This window comes from Orcinus orca, chromosome 1 (genome assembly GCF_937001465.1).
Source record: "Orcinus orca chromosome 1, mOrcOrc1.1, whole genome shotgun sequence".
In the NCBI taxonomy this organism is placed as follows: Eukaryota; Metazoa; Chordata; class Mammalia; order Artiodactyla; family Delphinidae; genus Orcinus; species Orcinus orca.
Window position 1 is genome coordinate 61,115,991 of NC_064559.1, and position 17,772 is coordinate 61,133,762.

The following is a 17,772-nucleotide window of genomic DNA, read 5'->3' on the forward strand; positions in this document are numbered from 1 at the left end:
TCACATTCTGAGATAATTGGGGCACATATGAATGTGGGGGGAACACAGTCCCTCCCATAACAGTAGCCCAAGATGGATATCGTAATACTTGTCAGTTAGAGGCAGGATTCAATTCTTCACATCCTATTGACCTTCTTGGGTGATCAGAGGAACTAGGGTGGGAGGAAGGTAATCCAGCATCAGAGGCACGCCCCAAGACTTAGGCCTTCCATTCAGCCAGGTTCTTGTCATGACGCCTCTATAAGGGCAACGAAATAAGATTTGCTGGTACAGTTATGTACCAGCACTGTGCTAGGCATTTTACATACATTTGTCTAACTGAATCCTTAAAATAGTCCTAAAAGGTGGGAGCTGCCAGTATTCTCATTTGGGAGCTGAGGAAACCAAGGTTTGGCAATACTGAATGATTTGCTCAAGATCCCACAGCAAGTAAACAAAAATGCTGGGATTCAAATCCAGATCTACATCTGACTCCAACAGTGATGATTTTTCCATAGCACCTGTTTGCTTCTCTCTGTAGAAAACAAATGTGTTGATTGATCACTTGTTATAGGTAATCCCCAAATTACCCTATTCTGAAGATCTAGTTTTTCACTTCGTGTTCCTCTTGGCCAAGTCAAGACCAGGTCAGTAAACTTTCTTCAGGAAAAAAATTTTTTTTTTCTTTTTCTACTAACTCCAGGTGGAACTCTGTATGGTTAGAATATTCACTGCAATGATTCCCAGAAAAGAAACACTATTAATATATTCTTTTTAATCATTTCAAAGTATTTTGATTATCTATATTGCTGTGTTGTAAACTACCCCAAAACTTAGTGGCTTGAAAAAGTAATCATTTTCTCTCTCACACTTCTGTGGTTTACTGGGTTCTGTTGGGTGGTTTATTTGTTCTCTGTGATGCTGGCTGGAGCTGCAGTCACCTAGCGGTTCAAAGGGGCTAGAGTGTTCAAGATAGCTCCTTCTAATCTCTGACATTTTGGAGGAGAACCACAAGAGAGCTCAGCTCAGACAGCTGAGTGTCCCTTTCTCTCCATGTCAGCTCAGAACTGCCTCTTCACATGGTCATCTCTCCAGCAGAGACTCCTTACATGGCAGCTTAGGACTGCCAAAAGCAGAAGCTGCTAGGCCTTCTTAAATCTTAGGTCAAGAACTGGCATAACATCCCTTCCATCACATTCTCTTAGTTAAAGTGAATCTCAGGCCCATATTCAGTGTAAGGGGGGAAACCCAAGGCCACGAACACTGGACAGTGTGACTCATAAAGATCATCCTTAGAGACTAGCTGCCACCCAAAGTGTGCTAAAGAAGAGAAATGGGGGAAAGAAGGCGCTAACTGCATATTTAATATTGAGTGATTTAGCAATACTGAACTAAATGGGGAAATAGTTTTGAAACACTTAAGCCCTTTTTCCGAAAGCAAGGAGTGTTTTTTGGATTATAGTATATCAGTGAAAAGAACTTATACAAAGGCAGCATATTTAATCTTTGTAGAAAACAAATAAGACCACTTCCTTAGATCACTGCTGTGATGACAACCTACAAAACCTTGAGTATCAATTAAAGAAATATAACATCAGTTTCACTAGTACCAAATTCTCAGTCCTTGCTCTCTCTAAGCTACAGTTGTTATGGCTTTGCAGTGACCAAAGTTGGAGTGGGTTTTTGGCTCCTTCTCTGAGTCAGAAATTTTTCTTGAAGAAAGGAAGGAAGGAAAAGAGGGAGGGAGGAAGCCACATGAAAAAACAACACAAAAACCTTGCACAATTCTCCAGTAACAAGGTGAATTTGTATTCTGTTTTGGTTCAATTAAGCATTTGTTAAGTACCAAGAAGTGTTAAATGATATCATGTACATTATATCATTTACTCAAGTATAATCAATAATCCCTACCCTAAAAAATTAGCTTTCATGGGTTGTAAAATTATTTATAACTAGATTTTTTGGTAAGAAATATGAGTGCATCCCACATGGCGGATACAATTTGTAACAAAATATATTCTCTTGTGTATGATCAGTATGATTTTGCTATTTATGAATATACTCATGGAAAATGATGTATTTTGCCAGCTAGAGATATGTGTGCTATTTAGACATAGCATGCTTTAGATGAGGGTCAGCAAACGATGGCCCACCAGTCAAATCTGGCCCTCTGCCTGTTTTTTTAAATAAAGTTTTATTAGAACACAGCCACACTTTATTTACATAATGTCTATGACTGCTCTGCAGCTACATCAGCAAAATTGAGTAGTTGCGACAGAGATTGTATGGCCCACAATGCCTAAAATATTTACTACTCTGTCCCTTAACAGAAGAAGTTTGGTGACCCCTGATTTAGATGATTAGTTTGGCCTTTATCAGTTTCTTTTTAAGTTCCACAAGGGTTTTTCCTTGTTTTCTGTTGGTTGATTGGTTGATGGCTTAAAGTAGAGATTCTAAGGTTACAAAGTGAAAAGTGCGATGGGGGGAAGAGGGTACAGGAAGAGCATTTGGGCAGAGGAAATTGCATGCCTAGAGTCCCAGATATATGCCAGAAGATGGAGTATCCAGGTAATTATTTGAAATGATTGTGGCTAGAGTTTAAAATATGAAGGGAAAAGTGGTTATGGTAGCATTTGGAATAGTAGACTAGGTCCAGGTTGTGATGGGTTGTGTTTTGTTTTTTAAATAAGGAGCAATGGAAGAAAACTCTAGTGGCAGTAGAGAGAATGGGTTGGAGGAAGATCAAAAGTAGAATAGCTAGGAAACTGGGACCTCCTACCTCTAAATGAATTTTGTCATAAGCATCTCTAGTTTTACGTGTTCAAAATGTATTCTAGCTAGAAATGTTAAACATCAGCATTTTCTGCTATTATTCATCTTTAGGAGATGGAAAGTGCACAAGAAAGAGAAAGCAATATAATTGAGAAGATTGTACAAAATTCTTTTGGTACTCAGTGCTTAACTTTTGTGATTCTGATTTTCCAAGCAATTCAATTAATTTTTAGTTGGCCTAACCATAATAACTAGTATTGCAAAAGTTCCCTCAAATTTACTGCTGTTATGACTGAGTCAAAGAGCAGTGGTGATCAGAAACTGCTTGGAAAGGACCTCCGAAAAATCTTCTCAGGAAATATCATAAGCAGTTTTGGAGTGGTTTGCTTTTGGTTTGGTTTTGTTTTTTCCTAAATCAACCCAAGTGTATCCCGCTGAAGATAGATCATTTCCACTTGGGTTAGGGGAGTTATAGGTCCCAGGGAGTAGGCATGGTGCCTGCACCAAAGAAAACAACCACTGAAGTTGGCACTAAATTGCTCCTTTGGTATGATTTCAACTGAAAGGGTAGGGATTTAGTAAATCAATGAAGATCTCATCCCAGACTCTTACAAGGTGAGGATGATGTCTGGCTAAAATGTTCAGGCTGATGAATGATGAAGTGAAAGGGAGTTGACAGACACAGGGCAGGTAGTTCTAAATCCTCACATAGGGGAGATTTTCTTCTGGAAAATCTATTTGATCTGACTTTACTCTTTTTAAGCATGAATTCTGAATGTTTTAGGAATCTTTATTGGAAATGCCTAGATTAGAGATGTGTGTATTTGGCATAAAGGAGAATAGCAACGGAGAACAGCATCCATGACCCCAGAATCTCAATTGAGCTACTTGATGTTTTCCTTCACTTAGTAGGGTAATAGAAATCACAATACAAACAGTTAAAATTAGATTGCCAGGGCTTCCCTGGTGGTGCAGTGGTTAAGAATCCACCTGCCAATGCAGGAGACATGGGTTCGAGCCCTGGTCCAGGAAGATCCCACATGCCATGGAGCAACTAAGCCCGTGCGCCACAATTACTGAGCCCGCGTGCCACAACTACTGAAGCCTGTGCGCCTAGAACCCATGCTCCACAACAAGAGAAGCCTCTGCAATGAGAAGCCCGCGCACCGCAATGAAGAGTAGCCCCTGCTCGCTGCAACTAGAGAAAAGCCTGCGCGCAGCAACAAAGACCCAACGCAGCCAAAAATTAATTAATTAATTTAAAAAAAATTAGATTGCCAGGGCTCAAATCCTAACTCTGCTTCTTAGCTAGCTATGGGGCCTAAATCTCAGTTTCCTGAACTGTCATACAGAGATAACAGTCATAGATCAGTAAGTATTAAATGAGATAATGCAAAGCATTTAGAACAGTGCTATTGTTATCACCATTATTATTGTAGTTATTACTGTTATTTATATCCGTTAAGAATTTGGCTGCTAGGAACAGAAGTGCCAAAAAGAGAACAAATTAAAGGTTTTCTTACTGTGAAACAAGAAGTGAGGACGCAGGCCATGATAGGCTTTGGTTTAGCCGCTCAACAATCCAGGCCCAAGATCTCTGCAGTAATCTTGGCCTTTCCCTTGTGACTGCCCCTTAGTTCCAAGGTGGCTACTCTGTCTCTAACATCATGTGCTCATTCCAGGCAGAAAGAACTGAAGGGCAGAGGGCAACAGGATACTACCAGCTGAGTGTGCCTGCTTTTAAGGAGCTTTCCTATAAGCCCTACCCAACAACTTTTGCATATGTGACATTAGTGAGAAATGAATCACCATCCTCCCCTCCCTGCCCCTCACCTGTAACAGAGGCTATGCACTTTGTTATGCGCCAACAAAATCAAAATCCTCTTTGTAAAGGAGAAAGGGAGAATGAGTATTGGGTGGGCACTGGCAGTCTCTACCACATTATTTTCAATGTTGTTGTTATTGCTGCCATCACTGCTATATCTTGAAACACTGTCATCTTTCTCTGCTGTAAATTTCCCAGTGACAGAATCCATGGAAAATCTCTCTCTTTGTTTTAAAACACTTCTTCAGTCTGTCAATATTATTCTTGAAAATAGCACCAGAGGAATATGCCAATAGTAAGTCACCTATATTTTAATTGATTGGGTTCTGTTTCAGTCTTTGACATCACTGTTCTGTTCTAAGTAGTTTGAGAGAATATGAAACATTAAATAAAATAAATTATCTAGATTTTTGATAGGACCAAGACAGGGTTATACCATTCAAAGTAAGGCTTAGAAACTAAGATCCAAGCTACTCTAAATGAAATCTTTAAACTGATAAGGCTTTAAATAATTCATTGTTTTATACTATTCTAGAAACTTAAAGAACTTTTGGAGTATTTACGGGCCACTGATATTCTTGTTTGAAAATAAATTAATTCATGATATTTTGCCTGAAGCATGTCTCTGTCATAATTGCCTCTTTCTAGAAGCCTATTTACTCTTCTTTGATAGGAATATAGTCACTCATTTCTTACCCTCCTGAAATCCTCTCCAGTTCTCTACTGCCCTAAATTGTTCATTGCAAACCAACCATGGTCTTTGCTGGCCTAGGGACAGAGTTCTTTCCATTCTGTTCATGAATGTCAGTGTTTGTTGTTATATCAGCGTGATTGGCAGAAGCCAGTGATGGAGATTGTGCAAGAAGCTTCTTTTTCTTTTTTAATGTATTTTATTGAAGTATAGTTGATTTATAATGTGTCAATTTCTGCTGTACAGCAAAGTGATTCAGTCGTATATACATTCTTTTTCATATTCTTTTCCATTATGGTTTATCACAGCATACTGAATATAGGTCCCTGTGCTATACAGTAGGACCTTGTTTATCCATTCTGTATATAATAGTTTGCATCTGCTCATCCCAAACTCCTATACCCTCACTCCCTCCTTGGCAACCACAAGTCTGTTCTCTATGTCTGTGAGTCTGTGTCTGTTTCATAGATAAGTTCATTTGTGTCGTATTTTAGATTCCACGTATCAGTGATATCATATGGTATCTGTCTTTCTCATTCTGATTTATTTCACTTAGTATGATAATCTCTAGGTCCATTCATGTTGCCGCAAATGGCATTATTTCGTTCTTTTTTATGGTTGAGTAGTATTCCATTGTATATATGTCCCACATCTTCTTTATCCATTCATCTGATGATGGATATTTAGGTTGTTTCCACATCTTATTCACTATTGTGAATAGTGCTGCTGTGAACATAGGGGTGCATGTATCTTTTTTTTTTTTACAAGGGGACTTCTTTAAAAAATTTATTTATTTATTTTTGGCTGCACTGGGTCTTCATTGCTGTGTGCTTGCTTCTTATTGCAGTAGCTTCTCTTGTTGTGGAGCACGGGCTCTAGGTGCGCGGGCTTCAGTAGTTGTGGCACGCAGGCTCAGTAGTTGTGGCTTGCAGGCTCTAGAGCACAGCCTCAGTAGTTGTGGCGCACGAGCTTAGTTGCTCCGTGGCATGTGGGATCTTCCTGGGCCAGGGATCGAACCTGTGTCTCCTGCATTGGCAGGCAGATTCTTAACCACTGTGCCACCAGGGAAGTCCCCATGTATCTTTTTGAATTATAGTTTTGTCCAGATATATGCCCAGGAGTAGGATTGCTGGATCATATGGCAATTCTGTTTTTAGTTTTTTGAGGAACTTCCATACTGTTTTCCATAGTGGCTGCACCAATTTACATTCCCACCAACAGTGTAGGAAAGTTCCCTTTTCTCCACACCCTCTCCAGCATTTGTTATTTGTAGACTTTTTAACGATGGCCATTCTGACCAGTGTGAGGTGGTACCTCACTGTAGTTTTGATTTGCATTTCTCTAGTAATTAGTGATGTTGAACATCTTTTCATATGCCTGTTGGCCATCTGTATGTCTTCTTTGGGGAAATGTCCATTTAGGTAAGAAGTTTCTTTTTTATCTATAGCCGACTTTGAGAAAGAGTGGGTGATGAGGGTGTGATAAAGAAGAGAAATAGAGAACACGATACAGATATTTAATTATCAAGACTTTATGGACTACTGTATATGAAGAATTCTGACATATACAAAAGAAGTAAAAGGAGCATCCCTTGCCCTGAAGCATAAAATCCCTTGCGCTGAAAGAATAAAAGAAAGGACATTTGAAGTGGTAAAGTCCTTTCTTTGTCCCTGGGCATCAGAAAAGGAAGAATGACTGGAGCCAAAAGCATGCTGGTTTTAGGGGGCTGTAATGTTGGGCTTTATGAAAGCCAAGCCAGGAAGGTTTGACATAATACAGTGGGAAACAGGGAGCCAGTGGAGGTTTTGAGCTGGGGAAGGTGTGTGAGATTCAGAGGTTGCTTTGGGCAATGACAGTGGTGGTGGCTGGAGCACAGGTGGAGATGGGAGCCTCCCTGTCTTAGAATTAGCTGGCAACTCATCTCTTTCTTCGCATGCAGTTGTCTTCCAGGCTGTTATCTCCCTACCAGGAGCACTGGCCATCTCGGCTCAGGGCCATTGTCTCAATTCATCTTTCCCAGGAACTGTGCAACAAGCTCTTTAAATACATAATAAGAAGGTTGAAATTTCACTGGAATATATTTAGCCCAGAATAACTTTTTTGTTAGTAACAGTGAGGAAAGTTTTATGGAAAAATATGGCAATTGCCTTTTATAACATTGTTATCAAAGATTAAAAATATTCCTTCCACATCTCCAATTTGCCCTTCAAAAGATATTATTAACATATGATTCTAGCCATTTTGACCCTTTAAATCTTTGGATGTAAGGAGGTCTTTTTTTCTTTAATCTTAAATTATCTCAACATTTACCCTCTCCAGTTCTTTCTGGATTTAGTGGAAAAGTCCATCCCAACTATTCCCATCATTAGCTAATTGTATATTCTGATTATATATTCTATCTGCTTTGATCTAATTTAAGAGCTTTTTAAACTTTTCTAACATGTTTTTATAAAAGTGATGCCGTATCTTCTAAATAACTTTAGTTGCTATTTTCTAATTTAATCATTTTCCTCTTGGAGCTTTTCAAAGTGAAATGTGTGTGAAGTATAGCAACAAGAACTTCCCAAGAAACGAATACCTGTGGGTTTTTTGTTTTTTGTTTTTTTAAAGGTACTGTACTTCCTTGGGTTTTAACTTCCAGTATCCTTTATGAGGTCAGTCTGCAAAGATGGCCTCCCAGACAGCATTTGCCCCTTGGGCCCAAGTCTTTAGGGGACCACCAGGACACACTCCAAGATCCCTTTCCCAAGTCACCGTTTATTGTATTAGAACTCACTCTGTGAGGCTACTTTGATTTCTTTCTCATGAATACCCAAGATGAGCCTGTTGAAGTTCAGTCTCCTTTTTTTTGCCCATATTCCCCATTTCATCATGTGAGGCCTTACCCATCTCTTGGGCACATTATTCATGTTGAGAGCCACCAGTGTACTAGGAAAAGCCAAGTTAACTGGGAGATTTCATTCTTTCCTTCAGATCACTTGTGGCAGTATCAGATGGGCTTGGTTCCAGCCCTGATTTCTAGGGCACCTACTTTTACTAACTGTCTAGGGCAGTGGTTTGCAACCCCCATGAACATCAGAAGTATCTGTGGAGCTATTTGAAGTGCATATATCCTGGACCTTCCCAAGACCTAATGAATCATACTCTCTGGGAATGGGGTCCAAGCATCCGTTTGTTGTTTTTTAGAGATCTAAAGGGTGACTCTGATCTACAGCCAGATGGAGAATCACTCCTTCTCCAATTGATCATCATATTTACATTTCCTTTTCTTACTTGAAGACATTTTTTAAGTTTTAAGGACAGAATATGTTCCCTATCAAAACCTTTTTTTCTGTAGGGGGGTCAGCAAAAATGAATTTCGAACATGAAATGACAAGTTCACCTGAGTTTTCTCCCCTTCTTGACTGATATTCCCAGGTGAGCCTCTTAGCTTCACCGTAAACTGACTTGTAGCAAAGCCCATCCTGAGCTGCGAATTTATAAATCCACTCATCAACGTATATACACATTCATCCCAATGAGGTAGATCTTATTGTTCTCAATTTTTAGATTTAGGAATGAAACAGGAGGGAAGGGGGCAGGGCACAACCTTTAGCCCAAGGTTGGACATAGCCCAAGGACACGACAAACTGATTAGAACCAAATAGGTCCAAGATGGCAGATGAGTCAATGACTTCCACTAGACCTTGACCCTCAGTATACTCTCATTGTAACACATCAGCAGATCCAAGGCTGACCTTTAAGGTCAAAAAGTGGGTGGTGGCCCAATTCCTGGAAATCCCCGCCCCTTCCTAAAATAGCTGGAATACTTCTCCCACTCATTAGCCTATGAAATTACCCACCCCTATAAAAACTGACAACCCCATACCCTGGTGCCTTTCTCACCTTCTGACATGACCCACACTGTGTCTGTGGAGTGTGTTTCTCTCTAAATAAATCCACTTCTTTACCTATCACTTTATCTCTCACTGAATTATTTCTGTGACAAGACGTCAAGAACCTGAGCTTCATTAAGTCCTGAGACCAGGTGTGTTATCTCAGTTAAAAGACTGTGGATTCAAGTCCCAATCTGAGGTCCACGGTTTCAGGAACAGCCTGAGAGAGTTTACATGACTTGCCTAACAGCACGAGGAAATAGTGACTAGAATCAAACAAAGTTCTTCCAAGTCCAAATTCAGTACTCTTTCACTATACTAGGCTGTTTTTTCTACTGATTAATATTATCATTTTATTTTGAAATAATTTTAGACTTATTTTTAAAAACTGCAAAAAAATAACAATTCAAGGAACGTCTCTAAACCATTTACCCACATTCCCCAGATGTTAACGTTTTACCATGTTAATCATTCTCTTTTCTCTCCTTGTGTATGTGTGCATTATTTATTACATATATGTATATATATTTGACAGTAAATTACAGTTATGATTCCCTTTTATCTCTCAATACTTCAGTGTATATTTCCTAAAACACAGATATTCTCTTCCTTCCCCACAGAATAATGATTAGAAATCAGGAAATTAATACAGCACTATACTATGTACAGACATTCAAATCTTACCAGTTTCACTCACAAATGTCTTGTAGCACAAGAAAAAAAAAATGTTTCTGCTCTAGGATCCATTCAGGGATTACATGTTGTGTTTGGTTCTGTGTCTCTTTACTGTCTTTGTTTGCAAAGGTCCTCAGTCTGCCTTTGTCATTCATGACCTGGTTAATTATGTAGGCTGTCCCCTAGTAAGCTGGAATTGCCCTGGCAGTTTTGGCTCTCAGAGCCGGATGGAATTGCTCAGAAACCCATGGCTTCACTGACATACAGCAGGACAGACCACAGCATTGTGAGGATATGGGAGAACTGATAATGATAATTATTTTGTAATATTTACTATATGCTGGGCACTGTTTTAAATGCTTTCCGTATATTAACTCATTTAATCTTTACAACAACCTTATGTAATCAGTATTATTATATTAGAGATGTGCAATATGAGAAACCAAGAAGTTATGACTTCCTCAAGGTCAGCCAGCCAGGAAATGGCAAGGCCAGGAGTCAAACCCATCCCCACCGCAGCCAGGCTCCATCTTTACCTTGAGCTCTTCACCAGCGTGAGCAAAGCCTGAGGCACTCAACTGAATCACGCGTCCTCAGGCAAGCTGCTAGCTCTAACCTCAGTCTCATCAACTGAAAAATGGGACTAATACATCTGTTTCAGTTCTAAGGATGACACAAGATAATTTATGAAAGCATTTGATATATAACAAGGACTCCACTTTTTAAGAGTAAGTAAAATTTTAAATGTAAACTTTGAAAAATTATCCGTGGCTCTCATATGGTGACCCTCAGAGAGTACTTTTTTAATCATTGAGGGTAGGGAGAAGGGAACAGAAGTTCCCTATTCACACTTTTAGGTTTTTTGAGGGCCTGGGGAGGGACTAGCTGCAACCAGAACCACCTTCAGGGCAGAAGAGGCCAGATAAGAATGAGTCACAAAACACAATTTTAGAATGAATTTCTAGAAAGGACTCCTGTTAGATATATTAGAAAAAATGGTATATATTTCCTATAGAGAGAAAGGTCAGCACCACTCTATTCTGGGCTGAGGTGTATTTTCCTTCTAGCTTTAAAAAGACAGTTGCTCTCATTAGTGGGTGGCAGCAGAAGAATCAGATCTTTATAAGAAAACTGAGAATATTGGGTTTACAGAATTACTGAAATGTCTAGTCATTTCAATGTGAAATTTTCATTTTGTCTTAAAAGACTTCTGGTGTATAGCAAAGTGAATCAGTTATACTTATATCCATTCTTTTTTAGTTTCTTTTCCCATATAGGTTATTACAGAATATTGAGCAGAGTTCCCTGTGCTATACAGGAGGTCCTTATTAGTTTTGTTTTTATTTTTTTAATTTTTTAAATTAATTTTTATTGCAGTATAGTTGATTTATAATGTTAGTTTCAGGTGTACAGCAAAGTGAATCAATTATACATATACATATATCCACTCATTTTTAAGACTATTTTCCCATATGGGTAATTACAGGGTATTGAATAGAGTTCCCTGTGCTATACAGTAGGTCCTTATTAGTTATCTTCTTTTTTTTTTTTTTTTTTTTTTTTTTTGCAGTACGCGGGCCTCTCACTGTTGTGGCCTCTCCCGTTGCGGAGCACAGGCTCCGGACGCGCAGGCTCAGCGGCCATGACTCACAGGCCCAGCCGCTCCGCGGCATGTGGGACCTTCCCAGACCGTGGCACGAACCCGTGTCCCCTGCATCGGCAGGCGGACTCTCAACCACTGCGCCACCAGGGAAGCCCTAGTTATCTCTTTTATATACACCTGAAACTAACACAACATTGTAAATCAACTATACTCCAATTTAAAAAAACAAAAAAGACTTCAAATATGGCCTCCGAACCCATGGAGAAGATAAACATATGAAGGAGATAACTACAGTAGGTTCAACTTTATTATTAATATTTTGTAGCCTATAAATAGATTTGAGGGGGTACCTCTGCAGCCCAAGGACGTTCTGGGCTCTGTAGCTGAGACAGTAAGCGGGAACAGATTTTTCATCTCTTTCTTTTTTTTTTCTTTATATCAAGGCGAGGATGTTTCCTCTGAGACCTTATGTCTGGAGAACAGAGGTCCTTTACCCACAACCTTTTTCCTCACAACTGTTTACTTCTGAACTCCATTATCTGGAGAGCTGAAAACACGTGGTGACTTGTAGGGAGAAGACAAAGAGGGAGAGAGGGAGCGTGGGAAGAGTTCAGAAAGGATTCCAGCTCACATGTTAAAGGCCTGCTGGTAGCCTCCTCCAACCATCCCCACAGCAGAGGCCCTCTCCCCCTCACCCCTGCCCCAAGGCTTCGGCCTGCCCTCCTGGGCCTCTGTTTCTCTCCTAGCAAGTCTGGCGGCTCCCATCTTCCATAGCCAGCCTCACCTTGCACCTTCCCCAACCCGCCACCTCTCACCATGGATCTGTTCATTGCTTATTTTACAAGCAGCCTTTTCAACCACATTTTCCACTCACCCGATAGGAAAACCAGGCCAAAGTAGCCCTAGCACAGAGGCCCATGGCTGTAAGCAGAACTGTTACAGAATGGAAATGTAGGGCCCCTGGTTCAAGAATTATTAAGAATTTCAAGAGAGAGACAGTGGAACACTAAACCAGGCATAGGCCCTTCTAAGCATGTGGCCCTGTGTGTCAGCACAGGTTACACATCCATGAAGCCAGCCTTGGCTATAAGGGCCCCAAGTGAGTAGAAAGTTGTTTCCTTTCTGAATAGGCTGATGTATTTAAAAATCAGTATATTATTGGAACACTAACAAAACTGTACTGAAAATCTATCTAGTATAATGGCACAGGTACATATATTTTAGTTTGGTGCTGAACTCCACGACAGTAGGATGGATAAATTCTGTAAATGTTCGAGCACATCTATACTCTGATTTCAAAGGAGAAAAAAAAGAAAAAAGAAAGCTCCACAGGCATTTTTGTTGCTCAGCTCACATTAAGAACCACTGGAAAACAGACACCTGCACTCTACCTCCAAAGTGTCTGATTCAGCTATCTGTGGCGGAGCCCAGGCATCAGGAGCAGTAAGCTACACTAGAGACTCTGATACAAAGCCAGAGTTAATAAAACATGCAAGGAGATTTCACGCTTGCTGCATATACTAGAAGTTCCTCTGGGGGAGTGGTGGACAGGGAATCACTAGCCTTGAGACCCGTTTTTGTTATGCACCGTACTCAGGGCAAAGACGAGACATTCTCTGGAAGCTTTCCTTGAGTCTACACTTGAAGCAATTACAGAAAATGTACATTTATTTGAATTACATTCTTACAGAATTGGCAATAATTTATATACGGTCATCAGCAAAGGCAGGGGCTACTCCATGGAAGGTCACAGTGCCACTGTGGCTTAGAGTTGGAAGACACAGATTCAAGTTCCAGCCTTGCCAACTGAGCAAGTTCCTCAGCTTACTATAGAGGGAAGTCATGGACCTCTGAGTCTCAGGATCCTGCTCTGTATGGGGATAAGGGGACCAGCTTCACAGAGCTGGTGTGAAGGAGATGGTTTATATATGAAATTAGACCATACACTGTGAAGTAGTTCATAAATGTAAGCTGTTGTTCTTATTTAACAGTGATAAAGACAGAACAAATCCTCAAGTTAATCTGATTATTAAAGTATCATTGCCCATTGGCATAGCAATTGTATATTCAGCTAAAATTCGCTGCTCCTTCCTCTGTGTCACTTCCAACTCATCCTGAGAACTCAAATGTTAACCACTTTATGAAACATTTTGTGTTCCCACTAGCAGTTAATTATTCCCACTCATACCTTAGCACACGATAGTGATTTTATTTGATTACACGGGTTTTCCTCTTTTCAGTCTATAAGCTTTCTGAGGACCAGGTCTCACCCATCACTGAATTATCATGAATGGGATGTGCTCAATGTTGAATGAATGATTGACAGAGGAGGGAAAGAATGAATTAAGTATAGGTGAGAGTAGTTTAGGGCATTTAAGACATTTAGAAGCGTGAAGGCAAAATTTTCATAAGAACAGGGATCTTGTATGCCTGAACCCTTCCCTCCCCCACTTATAGTCGGTGCTGGGCACATAGTAGGTAGCTTGGAAGACATTTGCAAGTCAAAGAAAAGGAGAAAGGCCAGCTCTAGGCACAGGTTTCCGTCAGCATGGACTTCTCGTGCCATGTTTCACTTTTGGTAGTACAATCCCAAAGTGTCTGTTAACCTTATTCTATTCCCTTGCCCCCCAGAGGTTCCAGTGCTGAATTATCCGCACCTCCCCAATACCTGATCCTCACCCACTAGTCATTTTAGAACCCCTGTTCCTATGTAAAGGAATAGACCCTATATCCTATTGCTATAGGACTGTTCCATGCTCCTCCAGTACTTGCTAATTTAGTGACCATAAATCCCTGTAACAAGTTATGGGCACTAAAGGGCCACCTTACAGAGGAATGAATACTGAGTATATCAGACATTGTGGATAACTGAATAGGTGGGTTTCAAATCACTCAGTGTCTCCTCCTACCTGGCCTGTATGGGACAAGCACTAGAGGAAGAAGGTGAGCATTTCCTTGGAAAAGGTAGTGCTTTACAGACTGCTTGTAAGGGTGCCGATTTTATGAAATCCCAGTTTTTTAAAGGTTTTGTGGTAGAGCCAGCTGGAGATAGTAAGTCACAGTTTTATTACAATGTGGGCCTTTTCTTAGGGTGTGGGATTCATTTGTGGCTAAATAAAATAGCTGGGTTCTGTAGTCAATAAAAATCAGTACCTTCATGAGGTACTTAATCTCTCAGAACAGACCAATGCTGACAGTCTCTGGGAGAAAAATAGAGAATTAAAATATGAACCAAGATATCTGCCTTGGTCCAATCTCTCTGTTTCACATTGGGTAGGCTATAGATGCTGGTGATTGCAGGCGTCAGTTGGGAGAATAACAGGTTTATCTCTCTCTTTCCTGTTCATCTTTTCCAGTGCAGAGCCTAGAAATGGCGGATAACATGTCTGGCTAATGCTAGTTTCCTCTTGAAGAAGAAAAGACAGAGTCACATTTTCTCTGAATTTGAAACCAAGATCACTTTATTCACTTGATTACAGCTGTTCTTAAATGCTCCTTGGATAGTTTCCCTCTGTATTATGTTTCCCTCTGTCCTTAGTCATGGATTTTCGAAGTAACCTCACTTAGTTCTCCTCCATGGGCCAAATATATACTGATATTGAAGTGTTACTAATCCTTTAAAATGCCAGGAGTTTGAGCTTTCATTGGACTTTGAAAGATTTTAATAACTAGATTTTCGTCTCTGATCACTGATAATGTTTTTAATTTGGAGTTGGAGCAGTTCCCTCTGGTAATAAATGCAGCTTGGGCAGACAGGGCATGCTATTGTTCTAAAACAGAGCTCGGATTAGATTTTGCCCAAACAGGTACAGAACCGAAAACCTTGGCTTCCGTTAATGCTGTATTTTGGGGCAAAGGTTCCTAAAGTCTAGTTGGCCTTTATTGCCTTCATGAGTTTTACCATATCTGAGTACCACCTGAAATTGTATTTACTATTTTTCTTTAAATTCATTCGCTGTGATACTTGAATAAGTTTATTTTCCATCATGGAAGTATTTATTTAGCATAAGTGGGAAACTAGTATTACTTGTCCTTAATTGAAGGTAATAAATACAATGAAAAGAAAAGTTATTAAATTCTAGCTAGATACTATTGCTTGCAAAAGGTTCTGAGCCCCAGGCCTATCTCCCTTTATTTGAAAGGGTAGTAACCTGGGTTGAAGCCATACTAGCACCACATTGAAGCTCTCCTTCAGGGAATGTGATGGATTGAAAAAAAAAAAAAAAAGAAAGAAAGAATCCTTTTTCCTCTATTTAGTAATTATTCCAATGCTTTTGATTCCAAGTGGTACTTAGCCAACGTGTGAGAAACCCTGCCTTTGAAAAACTCATTCCTTTTATATTCTGTGTGAGGAATTCAATATTTGATTGACTGGACTTGTATGAAAACCCCTTTTCAGGATGTAAGGACACCCCAAAAGTAGATGGCACTGTTCCTACACCCAAGAAACGTGTCATCTAATAATACGAGGAGAGCAAATCATGATAAATGTGTAGCAGCAAGAGTTCCAGAAATATGCAGGTACTTCATACTAGAATGTGAGTGGCAGAGGGTCACTCGAGGGTCTTTCCGGGGCAGTTGAGGAGTACTTAGCAGACTAGGCAGCCAACGAATAAGTACGGAGTCAAAAATAGTCAAAAATAAGTACGGAGTCAATTCCCCAGTCTCCTAGTGGAGGTATAAGCACTCGCACGGGCAGGGAATAGGTTGGCACCATCTGGAAAGGCTACAGGGAAGCAAGATTTGGACAGAATCTTGAAGGAAGGAATAGGCAGAGAGCACACACATACATACACAGGTGCACATGCACACACATATATGCACATACACACAGTGTCTTAGAACAGAAGGTACAAGGTTCATGTGAAAGCAGGGGGTTAAGTGTGTCTGACCGAGGTTGTGACCTGAGAACAGTCTCAAAAATACAAACGACCTTCCAATTTGAATAAATACTCCCCTTTCCTCAGACGTAAAGCCATTCCCCACTTCTTGTTCATAAACATCACACGTTTAAGACTCATGTACACTGCAAAAAGTGTCGATGTTTCAGCAAAACAAACCATCTTCTGTTAAAGGAACGATACCTTCCGTTTCAATGTACGTGGAGGTTGCTTTTTGAGAAACCCAGCTTTAGGTAGATATGTTGTCCGTTTACGGATTTTTGCCGTATTTCCTCAGTTGTTAAGGAGGGCTCCTAAAATCTTTGCAGCTAAGCAGTCGTGCCATTTCTCACAGTTCCCTTTGCTGTTTTTTGTTAAATGGAGTCATTGTTTCTCTGGTATTAATTTACCATCACACAATTTGCTGCTCTAGAGATAGCAAAGTCTCAGGTAGTATTTTTAAAGAATAAACAAGAGAAGCAGATTGGCAGGGTACTAAATGTGGGGCAATAAGGTGGGAATTTAAGCTGTTACTATTTCTGAACAAGTTGTGCTGTCACAGAAATGGCCATGGGCCTCTGGGTCTGTTTCTGTAAGAGGAGAGCCCAACTGAGGAGGCATTTCAGCATTTCAGGTCCCAAAGGATTTCTCGGGACCAGCCTGAAGGCAGGAAGGATTGATGTAAGCTTTGGCTGCACAGGCTTTGTGAAAGGTTTCCATTTTCTGAAATATGATGATGCCAAGATTTTAGTTTGGGTACTTCCCACGTGGGTTAAGGGATACTAAATCTTCAGCTCCGTTATACCTGGAGAATGTTTTTCAGAAAGCTCATTTTCATCTCCTTTCACTCTAAGGCTAATTTTTAAATATATGGCTAAATATGGACTTAGGCCAAACCATGAACCAAAAAGCAAGGTATAAACCTTCTTAATTTACTGAACCTCAAGCCCTACCTTTTTTTTTGGCACATGCTAATTTTTTCAGTTACACACATATATATACACATTATTTTTCATATTCTTTTCCATTATGGTTTATCACAGGATATTGAATATAGTTCTCTCTGCTATACAGTGTTATTCTGTATGTAATAGTTTGCATCCGTTAATCCTAAACTCCCAATCCATCCCTCCCCCACCCTGCCACCCCTTGGCAACCACAAGTCTATTCTCTATGTCTGTGAGTCTGTTTGTTTTGTAGGTAAGCTCATTTATGTCCTATTTTAGATTCTACATATGTGATATGATATTTGTCTTTGACTTAACTTCACTTAGTATGATCATCTCTAGGTCCATTCATGTCGCCGCAAATGGCATTATTATGTTCTTTTTTATGGCTGAGTAATATTCCGTTTGTATATATACTACATTTTCTTTATTCATTCATCCTCGATGGACATTTAGGTTGTTTCCATGTCTTGGCTATTGTGAATAGTGCTGCTGTGAACATACGGGGGCATGTGTATTTTCAAA

General features: G+C 40.0%; 1 protein-coding gene across 4 annotated transcripts in view; it reads left to right on the forward strand.

Moving 5' to 3' along the window:
• Positions 1–17,772, forward strand: part of NME7 (NME/NM23 family member 7) — a 268,015-nt gene that overhangs the window by 249,313 nt on the left and 930 nt on the right. The gene's annotated exons all lie outside the window — the stretch shown is intronic.